At 43.4% G+C, this 12,500-nt stretch overlaps 1 long non-coding RNA gene across 1 annotated transcript in view; it reads left to right on the top strand.

Moving 5' to 3' along the window:
• LOC147016815 (uncharacterized) overlaps positions 1 to 12,500 on the top strand; it is a 57,894-nt gene that overhangs the window by 19,527 nt on the left and 25,867 nt on the right. The window contains exon 2 of the long non-coding RNA XR_015049191.1: positions 4,418 to 4,468. This is a non-coding gene — a long non-coding RNA (uncharacterized LOC147016815). The remainder of the gene's footprint in view (positions 1 to 4,417; positions 4,469 to 12,500) is intronic.

The following is a 12,500-nucleotide window of genomic DNA, read 5'->3' as shown; positions in this document are numbered from 1 at the left end:
CGTAACAATATATATATATATATATATATATATATATATATATATATATATATATATATATATATATATATATATATATATATATATATATATATATATATATATATGTATATATGTATATATCCTCTTAAAATTTCAAGTCGATCGGATGGAAATTGAGGATTTTAGAAATACCACCTAAGTTGTTGACCTTTGTCTTAGGTTGACCTTTTGATCCATGTTGACCACAAAAATAATTGGGAAGTTGAATTTAGTGACCTGAAATATAAATGCTCTTTAAATTTCAAGTCAATCGGATTAACATTGAGGATTTTAGAAACACCACTTTAGTTTGTAACCTTGGGCCTATGTTGACCTTTTAGTCCATGTTGACCACAAAATTAATTGGCAACTTGAATTTAGTGGCCTGAAATATGAATCCTCTTCAAATTTCAAGTCGATCGGATGAAAATTGAGGATTTTAGAACTTTCACCTAAGTTGTTGACCTTTGGCCTATGTTGACCTTTTAACCTTTTGACCTCAAAAACAATAGGCTTCTTCCTTATGACAAACTCTACCATGTGGTGAAGTTTCATGAAGATCGATTTGAAATTGTGACCTGTAGGCGACAAACAGACAACCTGGTTAGCGACGAGGGATTCGCTCGGATCGAAGCGCTGGATACGATGCTTTTCATTCTGACCGATCCACCGACGAAGATTCATTGCCAAGACGTATTGGTTCACATACAATTGTTCCTCTGCCTGGCAAGATTTTTCCTATTGCGTATTTTGCCAACTGGCACTCCTCATAAAAAATGATGGAAATAGACACCCTATTTTTGAAGGACTACCATTTGAAAAATAATCGGTTTGCTGGTTTGTGCTGTGGAGCCTCGCATTGTAGACACACACACACACACACACACACACACACACACACACACACACACACACACACACACACACACACACACACACACACACACACACGGAAAACTCGATAAACTTCTCTCAATGCTCTTGTTTGACCACACCTCCTGAGCCACACAATATTTTTCATAAGCCACGCCCACTTTCCATAAGCCACGCCCACTTTCCTACACCACTCCCACTTTTCATCAACCACTCCCACTTTCCCTCAGCTCCGCCCACTTTCCTAAGCTCCTCATAAAAAATGACGGTAAATAGACACCCGATTTTTGAAGGACTACCATTTGAAAAACAAAACCTCAATCAAAAATCGGCTCGAGTATAATTTTCGAAATATCTCGAAGTGTTTAATTCCGAAGTCTCGTTTCTCTACATTCAAAACTGAAGGACAAGTATTGAAAATTCTATACGCGGTTTTTCGGCCGCTGCACAGCAACGGGTGGTTGCTCGGCAACAAAATTCAAACGCGCACATTCCGAACAAACACTGCACGTTGGCAAAGTTTCATCGAAATCAGTTCGCTGGTTCGTGCTGTGGAGCCTCGCGTTCCGGACGGACACACACACACACACACACACACACACACACACACACACACACACACACACACACACACACACACACACACACACACACACACACACACACACACAACCCGACAATAAGGGATATCTAGCATATATAGCGAATCCAACAGACAGAATAACAAAATCGACAAACCAATATGCTTGAAAAATCTTCGATTTTGCAAGTAACAAATAGACAGAAAGGGGTGAAAACATAACCTCTTTCACCTTTGGTGGCGGAGGTAAAAAGGTGCAAAAACAGACCCTCTTAACTACAGATCTATCACCTTACTTCCAATCATCAGCAAGGTCATGGACTCCATCATCACAGTTGATATGAAATCCTTCATGTTCTCCAACAACCTCATCTCAGATCACCAATTTTGATTCAGACCAGGTCACTCTGCCTTGAACATGCTGTTTCTACTCACCCAACAATGGATGGAGGATCTCAATGTCAGACATAAGATCAGGGGCGTTTTTCTGGACATATCTCGTGCTTTTGATACAGTCTGGCATCCTGCCTTACTCGCCATACTCTCTGCCTATGGAATCCAAGACCAACTCAACACATGGGTTACTGACTTCCTCGACTCTCGTAGCCAAGGTATAGCTCTCAACAGAATCCTTTAATCTCCTCTCCCTGTCAAGGTTGGAGTACCCCAAGGCAGTGTTCCAGGCCCAGTCCTATTCCTGATTTTCAGAAATGATCTTTCTAAATCCCTGGAAAATCCTCTATCTTTTTGCTGAGGATTCTACCCTCTGCCATGACGTCCCTCATCCTTCAGACAAGCAGGCTGCAGCCTCTTCCCTCTTTTCAGACATTGAAAAAAAAATCACAACCTGGTCAAACACTTAGAATATGTCTTTCAATCCTGACAAATCTCACACTCACTATCTCTCTCTGAAAGGACCGTCTGGCAAACACTCTGTCTGGCCAATTTCTCAACAATTCTCTTGAGGAAGTTCAGGCATTCAAACTCCTGGATCCTGGGTCTCAGCCATGATCTTTCTTGGGCAAACCACAGTTCAAAGTTGGCCTCCAAAGCCAGCCGCCGAGAGTCCTTCCTTGGCAGACCTGAACTCCTGTCCACTGACTTAATATCCGCAGCTTGATGGAGTTCTGCTCTCCCCTTTGGGCCGACCGCTGCTTCGCATCTTGCTCAGCTTGATACCGTAGAAACCAACCAAGGCCTTCAAGATCACTGTAATCTCCCACGATGAAACTGAGTCGATGAAACTATCACTTCACCATCACAGACAGGTTGGTGGTTGCTCTGTCTTCTTCCACCTCCTTTCTGGTTTTGTACCGTCTGCTCATTCCATGCTTTGTCCACCCCCCCCCCCTCAGATTTCTGTTGAAACTACCTAAATCCAGGATCAGTGCTCACCTCCACTCATTTGTTTCTCTGTTTTTTTTCTCAAGTGAGGAACCAACTTCCACATTCTCTTCAATCTCATTCTTCCCTCCAGGTCTTCAAGACACCTGTTCACCACCATCGCAGATCATCTCCATTCCAAAAACATGATATTTTCTACCCTCGTTAACCACCCCCTCTCTCTTCCTTCCAAATATCCTTTCCCTCCTGAGAATTTCCTTCTCTATCCATCTTGTCCACCCCACTCCATGCATACTTTCCTGCCACCCATTCCTCCTCACACTCCACACCTATTGTTTGTCCAAGTCTCCCTCTATCTTGGCCTTCAACTTTGTTGTTAGTGCATCCCCCCCCGGCTCTCTCTCTACTGTTAATGTTCCCTTTGTCCTGTTGTGTCCTCATCCGCTCAGTGTACTAGTCCGAGCTCTTCCACGAGCCTCGACTATGTAGACAAAAAGAAGTTAGTTCAGTTTCCATCGATGTATACCCGATCCTTCTTCATGGATATGCTAACCCTATCCTAACCTCTGATCATCCTACTCCAACCTATGGTATCCCACCAACACTCTTTCACTTCCCACAACATCTCTCCTATCCTGCAGCTGTAACATCTCATACCAACCGAAAGCAACCCACAGCTATCAAAGTTTCAAACTATCCAAAGTATTTTACAAATGTAAGACGTAGATCACACGTAATGCTTCTTTTTACTGCGACCCTCCTATGATTTTATTCCTTGCCTGGGTTATGGCTATTTTAGATGTGCCACAAAAACAATCACAACCTGGTCAAACACTCAGAATATGTCTTTCAATCCTGACAAATCTCACACTCACTATCTCTCTCCGAAAGGACCGTCTGGCAAACACTCTGTCTGGCTAATTTCTTAACAATTCTCTTGAAGAAGTTCAGGCATTCAAACTCCTGGATCTTACTATCAGCCATGATCTTTCTTGGGCAAACCACAGTTCAAAGTTGGCCTCCAAAGCCAGCAGCCGAGAGTCCTTCCTTGGCAGACCTGAACTCCTGTCCACGGACTTCATATCCGCAGCTTGATGGAGTTCTGATCTTGCATGTTCTTCTTCCTCATTCCCCTTTATATGGGAGTGAGGCCTAAATGGTACCAAGCTGCTGCCCCAACTTTTGTACAATACTCCTCCACTGCCTTCTATCCCCAGCCAACTCTCTCCTCTCCCACCAACCCCATCTTACTTACATCCCTCCTCACACAATCTTCCCATCTCAGCTGAGGCCTACCTCTTTTCCTCCTACCATGCTCCCTCAACCTGTGTGCTTTCTTTGCCATTCTCTCTTCCTCCATTCAGATCTCTCCAAGAGAAAATTCCAAAATGTTCCCCTCTCGGTCCGTTTATCTGTTGCAACTGGTAATTTGGAGCTCCAAAATAAGGGGGGTGGTGGAACAATGCATGCGAGTCGGAGAGACTGGGGAGTGATCTGAAGGAATGAAAGAGCAGAGGGAGCAATACCAGAATAAAGGTTGTATGAATACCATCTGTGATGAAAGATGAGTTGACCCTGTGCTTCAACTTCTTTGTCCAGGGACATCATGAAGTTGAGAGCTATGGATTCCACAGCATCCAAGAGATACAGGTGCGAAGTAGTCAGGAACAGTGTGGAATTGTTGGTACAGGTATCCATCCATTGGTACCATACTCTGTGCAGAGCGTTGGTGCTGCCTAAGCAGTTTCCTTGTCTATTGGACACAATCCTGGTCAGGTCGCCACTCCGACACAGGATACCAGCATGCTGGCACTCATTTTGTCGACCTCGGAAGGATGACAGGCAGAGTCAACCCGACCTGGTATTAATTCAACAGCTGAGTGGGATTTGAACTCAGGATCCTCGGATCCCAAGCCCAGGTACAGGTATCTATGACGTCATGTAATAATTGTATCTTCAACTTGAATTGCATTTATAAAAGTTCAACAATTTTATGATACAAGTACCGTGCTCCTCCCCTGCATCCCCCATCCAGTCATTCCTAAAAGAATGTAATGAGAAATAGCAATCAGATTGCACACCAGATATATGACGACATAACAAACAAACCCAAACGAAATACCTTCTGGTGAGGCCAATAAAAAAAGCAAACTGCAAAGACACTCGGTAGAGCGCATACCTTCGCTTCGCCAGGCTGAACAGGTTACGTTTTGCATCCCACTGAAAGGCCGGATCTGGATCCGTACCCGAGCCAAAATCAAATCGGCTTGTTCTTGTCACCTATCCAACTCGTGCACCAAGTTTGGTCAAAATACTTCCACAACTTTTTGAAATATGCTATAAGACGATTGATTCAATTTTGTTTGATTTTGATTCAATTTGATACGATATCGATTTTGGCCCCATCTCTCAATTCTGAAGAATGACTTAAAAAAATATTTCACCAGATCCTGATCTTCACCAAAATCGATTCAACGTTGTTCTTATCACACGCCCAATCTGTCCACCAAATTTCGACCGAATCCGTCAATATCTTTTTTGGGGATATCCTGCTCACAGACCAACAAACAGACAGGGATGAAAATATAACCTCCGTCCACCTTCGGTGGCAGAGGTAACTAGATATCTGTGATCACAAAGCGATTGCCAAGGGTAAGGCACAGGGATGCTTATCCTTGGCAATCGCTTGCGACTTACCCTTGGCACACGATCCCATGATGGCATATTTTGTTCAGACCACCATATGACCTTGACATTCAACATTTAGGGACAGAGGGTAAATTAAGAAAATGTCTTTCCGTCTACAATCTATCCATAAAACAACATGAAAATGGGAGGAAAATTATTCAGGTTATGATCAAAAAGGTGTTTTTGTTAACGAGGTCACCATCAGAAAAAAGCAGGTTAAGGACACTAATTAAATATCAGGGGCACAACTTCAGTGCAGGTCCACTATTATGATGCAAGAACATATTGGAAGGCCAAGCGGTCTTATCTTTAAGATTCCATTGGAAAAAAAAAATGTGTTGTGTTTTTTTTTAGACTGCCATTTCACCTTGATATCTAACCCAGACTAGTGTGAAATAAATCAAGCATAATTGCGGCTTACTCTTGGCCATAAACTAGAGTCAAGTTGCGGTGAAACATGTTAAAATGTCTACAATTATGTCATGACCTTAAAATTAGGTCAAGGTCAAGAAAAATTATGTCAACTTACTATTCACATTATTGGTGCAAAATTTCATTCTGAAAGTCCCAGTCGGCTCCGAGACACAGATTGGAAATTGATACAGCTCAGATGGAAATTGGGAATACCGGAAGAAACTTTCTTTTTTCTAAGTAGTGGTTTAGTACTCCTCCGAATCCAAGAAACTCTGTGGAACCATTAAAAATTGTGGAACCCCCGTAACTACGATATTTTTATAAATACCTTAAAGCTCCCCGTCGAGCGGTTTAGGAGTGAATACAAGTCAAACACACAAACCAAATTCTATCCAGGGTGTTGTCCTGCACTATGATTAATTTAACTCTGATAAACTTCAAGGGTGAAATACTCCATCATTGTGCAGTTCAAAGTTTGATTGTTGGTGATGGAGATTCGTTTCTACAAACAAACATCTCACACTCTTGACGAGTCAGCATTGTCTATGTGTCACAGCGTCATTTTGCATTGGATGTTATAAGATGCAAATATGTTTGAGCTCTGGTTTATCTCGTTTTCCCAAAAGAAGTACGAGTAGGTTGGACATTAGCGGTGTGAATAAATGACTCGGAATCCGAACATCCCAGCCGTCATCTCTTCCACACTAAATTGGTGACCCCGACGTGAACTGAATGGATGGACAAGGAGTTACAAGCGCACAACCAGTTGCGCGGCGCACAGCCACAATCTGAAATGACAGACCTTATGAAGCTCACCCTGGAGCTCCATGCTGTGCAATGCCAGTCATGCCCATCTTCATGTACCCCTTGAAGGGACAGAAAGAAATGCCATGCCTTGAGCTACCGTTCACCTTCACCTTCAGTGATAACTCCAGATCGGTGTTGGTACCACATGACCTTCGGTGCTCATGCTCATCAGTGTAGAGCACTGCGCTCACACCGGCTGCAGGGAAATGACGAGGCCCACAAATAATGGCGATGAGTTCACCTGGGCCTTACATCAGTTGCCTTCTTTTCCTCGTGGATTGTACTAGCCAAGGCTGGGATAGTACCATTCTCCTGGATTTAAGCTGCAACTTCAGAGTTGCTACAACAAGCCTATGGTCAGTATTGAGGAACTGAGCACTCCGCCCGATAGACCCTGTAGTTCTGGATCATCCTCCAGCGACCATCAACGAGCACATGGTCAATCTCCTTTGCCACACCACCAGTGTTGAAATACCTAGTCCAGCGATGATCCCGTGGAGACTGAAACCATGAACCAGCCCCCTAAGTCCATGACTTCTTGCAAAGTCAAGGAACTTAGTGTTATTTGCGTTCACAGTTCCAGATGCATGGAGACCAACAGATGTCTCATAATCATCCTTATCAGTGCCAGTCGATGCATAGAAAGCCCCCAAGACTGGAAGAGTATCTCGCCTGGAGCACTAAGCAACCACAGACTTGAGCATGGCATAAAATACCTCCTTCACGGTGAGATCACTTGACTCAGTCAGACCTTATACAGAGACCAGGGAAATCACACCTAAGGAGTGATGACTCATTCGTCTCATAATATGCTTGTTAACCAGTGTTACCTCAATTATCATCGGAGTCAGCTTATTGGACACAGCTACAGCAACCCCTTGGGTATCATTATGGTCGCCATCAGAGTGACCAGACCAGTAGTTGGTGTAACCACCCGTCATTATCTCACCACTATCTTCTCTCCAAACCTCAGAGAGTGCTGTCATACCGATGTCCAAATGCTGGAGCTCAGATGATAACAGAGACAGGTGATCATCCTCTCTTCGGAATAGGACATTCCAGGCACCAAGCCGAAGGTACCTCAGGTTAACCTGAGGAGATGTAATCTGGTCCCAATATGACCAAGGAAGGTTAGCCCATGCTTTTCCTCCGATCATCAAAGAATGGGGGTCCCGGAGGCTTTGCCACAATCCAGTTATCCAGTGAGCTGCCCTGCAAAGGGCAGCTGCAGACGAGGTACTCTCACAGAGTCGGTTTTCAGTTTTCTTTGTGTTTTTTATGCTTTGCAGAATGAAGTGTTTTATGGTGGCTGGAGTGCAAATCCTGCCACCAATCTCCGAGAAAGATGTACCCAACCACAGGAAGACATCTGCAGACAGTTGGACACTAGATATGGATGGCCATTGGCTCACAAGGACCAGCCTCCTCCACCCTTTGACAGGTTTTGTTTTTAATCCTTCTGGATGTCCACATCCATACACCCTCCTCACCAGGATACTTGGTTGGGGAGACGGTTTAGTCGCTGACAACCCGAGCAAGAAACAGGTTAGTACAAGTTTGCATGGTATCTGTAGCAAGTCACAGATGTAATCTGGTCTGACCTGATAATATACGTTGAATATCCCACACTATCCGCAATTCAATCTTACATCCCATATTATCCGCTATCAGATTTTACATCCCATGCTATTCGCTATTATATACCATACTATCCACTGTGGAGATCCTACATCCGATACTATCTGCTATCAGATCTTATATCCCATACTATCTGCTGTGGAGATCCTACATCCGATACTATCTGCTATCAGATCTTATATCTGATATTCGCAATTATATACCATACTATCCACTGTGGAGATCCTACATCCCATACTATCTGCTATCAGATCTTATATCCCATACTATCCGCTGTGGAGATCCTACATCCCATACTATCCGTTATTTTATCTTACATCCCATATTATCTGCTATCAGATCGAACATCCCATACTATCCGCTATCAAACCTTACATCCCATACTATCCGCTGGAGAGATCCTACATCCCATACTATCTGCTATCAGATCTTACATCCCATACTATCTGCTATCAGATCTTAGATCCCATATTATCCGCTATCAGATCTTGCATCCCATACTATCCGCTATCAGATCTTACATCCCATACTATCCACCATCAGATCTTACATCCCACACTATCTGCTATCAGATCTTACATCCCATACTATCCGCTATCAGATCTTACATCCCATACTATCCGCTATCAGATCTTACATCCCATATTATCCGCTATCAGATCTTACATCCCATATTATCCGCTGTCAGATCTTACATCCCATATTATCCGCTGTCAGATCTTACATCCCATACTATCCACCATCAGATCTTACATCCCACACTATCTGCTATCAGATCTTACATCCCATACTATCCGCTATCAGATCTTACATCCCATACTATCCGCTATCAGATCTTACATCCCATATTATCCGCTATCAGATCTTACATCCCATATTATCCGCTGTCAGATCTTACATCCCATATTATCCGCTGTCAGATCTTACATCCCATATTATCCGCTGTCAGATCTTACATCCCATATTATCCGCTGTCAGATCTTACATCCCATACTATCTGCTATCAGATCTTACATCTCCATACTATCCGCTCCCAGATCTTACATCCCATACAATCTGCTCTCAGATCTTACATCCCATACTATCTGCTATCAGATATTACATCCCATACTATCTGCTATCAGATATTACATCCCATACTATCTGCTATCAGATATTACATCCGATACTATCTGCTATCAGATCTTATATCCCATACTATCCGCTGTGGAGATCCTACATCCGATACTATCTGCTATCAGATCTTATATCTGATATTCGCAATTATATACCATACTATCCACTGTGGAGATCCTACATCCCATACTATCTGCTATCAGATCTTATATCCCATACTATCCGCTGTGGAGATCCTACATCCCATACTATCCGTTATTTTATCTTACATCCCATATTATCTGCTATCAGATCGAACATCCCATACTATCCGCTATCAAACCTTACATCCCATACTATCCGCCGGAGAGATCCTACATCGCATACTATCTGCTATCAGATCTTACATCCCATACTATCTGCTATCAGATCTTAGATCCCATATTATCCGCTATCAGATCTTGCATCCCATACTATCCGCTATCAGATCTTACATCCCATACTATCCGCTATCAGATCTTACATCCCATACTATCCACCATCAGATCTTACATCCCACACTATCTGCTTTCAGATCTTACATCCCATACTATCCGCTATCAGATCTTACATCCCATACTATCCGCTATCAGATCTTACATCCCATATTATCCGCTATCAGATCTTACATCCCATATTATCCGCTGTCAGATCTTACATCCCATATTATCCGCTGTCAGATCTTACATCCCATACTATCTGCTATCAGATCTTACATCTCCATACTATCCGCTCCCAGATCTTACATCCCATACAATCTGCTCTCAGATCTTACATCCCATACTATCTGCTATCAGATATTACATCCCATACTATCTGCTATCAGATATTACATCCCATACTATCTGCTATCAGATATTACATCCCATATTATCTGCTATCAGACATTACATCCCATACTATCTGCTATCAGACATTACATCCCATATTATCTGATATTAAATCCCATATTATCCGCTATTCGATATTATATCCCATATTATCCGCCATCAGAGACCGGGCGTAGTGGCGTGCGCCTGTAATCCGGCTACTCGGAGGCTTGGGTTGGAGGATCGCTTGACGACGGGGGCTCTGCACTGGGCAGGGTGCAGAGCAGCCTGGAATCATGGCGAAACCCAAATCCTGATCCCTGTGTCGTAAGAGGCGACCAGGGTTGCGTCAGGAAGGGCATCCGGCGTAAAACCTGTGCCAAATCAGTATGCGGATCATAACGGATGATCCGCTGTGGCGACCCCTAACGGGAGCAGCCGAAAGATGAACAACACACAACATTATTCGCCATCAGATCTTACATCCCATTAATTCTGCCATACCATGCAATTCATTCCCCAATGAGAAGTTCGTGAAATTCCATGAACATCTGTAAAAAACGAGTGACAGCTCTCAACAACTTACTCTCATTTTGAGGCTGACATCAGACCCACGAGCCATCATGTGACAGCAATGTGGCATCCTCTGTCCCTCCTCCTCTCCTCCCCTCTTCTCCCCCCCCCACCCACTCCACCTTGACCCGTGCATACGGGTGTTTCATCAGCTCGAGGAGACCACATCCTGCACCCCTCCCCCCCACACCTCCCTGCCCTCATCCACTTCCCTTTCGCCTCTCCTTTATTGCTGCATGTTCTGCACAGATAAAGCAACAGCAATTTTGAAAGCGTGGAACACAAGAGCTCAGTTCAAGCGGACATTGTTTTCAAAAATTTAACAGATCTGTCGTTTATCCCAGCGCTCCAGACGGTACCGAATACCCTCCTCGCAGCTTCCACAAAGTTCCTCTCCTTAAATCCTCTTGGCTTGAAACCCAAAGAACACGACGCATCGTTCTGCTCGACAAACGTACGTGCGCACCCAGTGTACTCAACGCGCGAACACTGAGCCGGCTGTCTCCTCTGCTTCCACCTTAATTGACCATCACACCACTTTCATTATAAATCCGTCATTTCTAGGAAAACTAGGGAAGAACATGTCGTTACGTGGGGGGTTAATAACCCCCCCAGCAGCGCCGGATTTGTGGTGGTGGAGGCCCCAGGGCACACGTGGATGGTGGTGGCCCTTTCTGCCACCAACGATGAAGTAGCGGGGTGGTTTTCAACCTTTTTCACTGGTGGCACTCTAAACTCTTGTGTCTTATTCTGTGGCACTCCTATTCAATTTTCTACTTGTATAGTTGCTTTTAAAAATTTCAGGCTCCACAAGTTAAATTATTGGATAAAATACATAATTTCAGGAGTGTTTTTGTGGACTTTTATTGCCACCAATGGATTCCAGACAAAACTGAAGATTGGCAAACGTACAATTAGCCGATGAAAGGGATATTGTGTTTATGTTACAAGTTCCACACTGCATTTGATTTCATTTGAAGAATGGAACTAAAAGTAACGAAACGAGAAGCATTGCTTTATATGTTCCTGGTATCAGATTCCAACAACAAGTGAATTTCAATGCTTTGTTAGTGAAACAATTTCCAACAACAAATAGAGCAATCAGAGATTGCAGACCCTCACCAGGACTTGTTTTGTGTGGTGTATTTTGTGCACTGGTGTGTTATGGAATTAATGAGACATTAGAACTGACACTTTAAAACGACTGGCAGTGATGACCGGGTACTAGGAAGTCCCGCTTTGATTCAACCCCGCTTTGATCAGACACCTGACTCTAACCCGTGAGGTTTTGTTATTATTATTCATTATTCAATTGAATTTAGAATGAGATGAAAATAAATTCAATTCAAATCAAATGGAAGACCAAATAGGTACAGTCCTGCATTGGAGTCATCAGAAGGAACCCAAACAAGCAAAAAGCAAAGACAAAGTCATCAGGATGAACCTGAATAGGATTCGCATTTCAGCTGCTACTCCTCTACCCTCAAATCCATCCAGGCACAGCCAAGTGAGCCTTATTTTTTTTTTAAACCCATATCAAAAAAGCAAATAATTCTGCCTGCCAGACCATGCATCTGATCAAGTTGAAATTTAAAACATGTATTCCCCATCAAAACTAG

This window comes from Eptatretus burgeri, chromosome 11 (genome assembly GCF_056783735.1).
Source record: "Eptatretus burgeri isolate ZD-2024b chromosome 11, Ebu_testis_v1, whole genome shotgun sequence".
NCBI lineage: Eukaryota > Metazoa > Chordata > Myxini > Myxiniformes > Myxinidae > Eptatretus > Eptatretus burgeri.
The sequence above is the reverse complement of the archived record's forward strand: the minus strand, read 5'-3'. Positions and strand labels throughout refer to the sequence as shown.